Below are 2,409 nucleotides of genomic sequence, written 5' to 3'. Positions count from 1 at the left end.
GGGTAGGTTGGGGAGTGGCGGGGTGGGGGGGGTGGCAGGCTTCTGGGAAGGGCTGGGTTCTCCTGCACTTCGGTGCCTGCCCAGGTGTGTATCCCGGCTCCGTGACCCGCAGCCAGAAGGGTCATGGGGTCAGGAGCATCTTTGGTTGGAGCTGTGTGGTGCTGCCGCCTGAGGGGCCTGGACGGCCTGGGGCTGGGCAAGGCTGCAGCTCCTGTGCCCGGGAGGGGCGTGGCTCCTCCTCCACGCCCTGAGCCCCTGACCACAGAGCCCTGACCACAGAGCTCTGACCACAGAGCCACAACCACCGTGTCCGATCCGAAGGACCGAGCCGGTCCAGGCGGCGGGCAGTCTGTGACAGCTCCCTGTGGTCACTGGTTCGTTTCTGGAGGGGAGAGACTTGTTTTTTGGTTTAACTGTTTGGTTTTTAATTTTATAAACATAACTAGATGCCCAGTGCACGAATTCGTGCACAGGTGGGGTCCAGCCGGCCTGGCCCCAATCAGGACGGAACAGGGCCAGGCCTGTCGGGAGCAGGAGATGGCGGGAGATTGGCCAGCTGGCCCTGCCCTCGATCAGGGCGGGAGAGGCCTATGAGGGGCGGGGCTGGCTAGGGGGAGGGGCCGCAGGAGGTTGGCTGGCCAACCTCACCCCCCCATCGGGCCAGTTCACTGGCCGCAGTGGGCAACATAGCAACTGGTCGTTCCAGTCGTTACCGAGTTCTGGTCGCTGGCTTTATAGATAGATAGATAGAGTCACGTGGAGAAGCTGGGAATAATGAACAGTCTGGAAGGAGCAGCTAGAGCAGTGATGGCGAACCTATGACACGCGTGTCAGAGGTGACACGCGAACTCATTTTTTTGGTTGATTTTTCTTTGTTAAATGGCATTTAAATATATAAAATAAATATCAAAAATATAAGTCTTTGTTTTACTATGGTTGCAAATATCAAAAAATTTCTATATGTGACACGGCACCAGAGTTAAGTTAGGGTTTTCCAAAATGCTGACATGCCGAGCTCAAAAGGTTCGCCATCACGGTGCTGTCCTCTCCTCTGTTTTTACTCTTTTTACTTATGCTCTCCCCTCTGTCTGAAGTGCCATGTCCCCTGCATGACACCTCCTACTGGGGATGTGCCCGAAACCAAGGTACATGCCCTTGACTGGAATCAAACCCGGGACCCTTCAGTCCGCAGGCCGACGCTCTATCCACTGAGCCAAACCAGTCAGGGCATGATGATTTCTTTAAAATAAGTTCCCCGGAGTGGAACTGCGGGTCAGAGGGAGGAAATGGAGGGTACACCCTGGTCCCCACCCCCATAAATCACCTGGAAGCCTCAGACGCAACCGACGTGGGAAGGAAATGAAAATATCCTTGTCGCCCTGGCTGGTGTGGCTCAGTGGATGGAGCGTCGGCCTGCAGACTGAAGGGTCCCGGGTTCCATTCCAGTCAAGGGCACATGCCCAGGTTGCGGGCTCAATCTCCAGTGGGGGGCATGCAGGAGGCAGCCAATCAATGACTCTCTCTCATCATTGATGTTTCTCTCTCTCTCTCTCCCTCTCCCTTCCTCTCTGAAATCAATACAAATATATTTTAAAAAGAAAAAGAAAATATCCTTGTCCACCAATGTTCATGGCGTGTTCTCCATGACAGCAGAGAGGCGGAGACAGCCCAGATGTCCGTTGGCTGTGGACGGGTAGACACACGTGGTCCACCCACAGGGGGGAATATTACTCAGCCGTGAAAAGGACTGACGTTCTGCCCCCGGCTAAGCGTGGGCGAGCCTTACAGACATTCGCTGAATGAAATGAGCAGACCCCAAAGGACGGGTGCTGTGAGGTCTCCGGGACTGGCAGACGCGCGAGGCAGGGAGTAGACTGGAGGTTGCAGGGGCCAGGGGAGGGGAGCGGGAGTCATTGCTTCACGGTGTGGGGTTTCTGTCTGGGTGATGAAAAGATTTTGGGACTGGATTGCGGTGATGGTTGCCCAACATTGTACTTAATGCCATTGAGAGACGTGCCCTTATAAATGACTCCAGTGGCAGGTTTTTGTGTTCTATACATCTTTCCACAATTTAGAAAAGTTAGTAACGTAACATACCCAAAACTATTGATTTGTCTACTCTTTCCTTTTTAAGTATTTTATTGATTTCAGAGAGGAAGGGAGAGGGAAAGAGAGATAGAAACTTCAATGATGAGAGAAAATCATTGATCCACTGCCTCCTGCACGCCCCACAATAGGGATGGAGCCCACAACCCGGGCCTGTGCCCTGACAGGGAATTGAACCCTGACCTCCTGGTTCATAGGTCCATGCTCAACCACTGAGCCACGGCCCCCAATGTGCAGCCCTCCTGATGTGCAGCCCCCCTGATCCACAGCCCCCCATCTGCAGCCCCCACTGATGTGCAGCCC

At 54.3% G+C, this 2,409-nt stretch overlaps 1 protein-coding gene across 1 annotated transcript in view; it reads left to right on the top strand.

Annotated features, from left to right (window-relative positions):
- LHPP (phospholysine phosphohistidine inorganic pyrophosphate phosphatase) overlaps positions 1 to 2,409 on the top strand; it is a gene marked incomplete at its 5' end in the record, with an annotated part of 26,068 nt that overhangs the window by 18,298 nt on the left and 5,361 nt on the right. The gene's annotated exons all lie outside the window — the stretch shown is intronic.

Source organism: Myotis brandtii, unplaced genomic scaffold (assembly GCF_000412655.1).
Source record: "Myotis brandtii unplaced genomic scaffold, ASM41265v1 scaffold656, whole genome shotgun sequence".
In the NCBI taxonomy this organism is placed as follows: Eukaryota; Metazoa; Chordata; class Mammalia; order Chiroptera; family Vespertilionidae; genus Myotis; species Myotis brandtii.
This window is presented reverse-complemented; position numbering and strand designations above follow the sequence as displayed.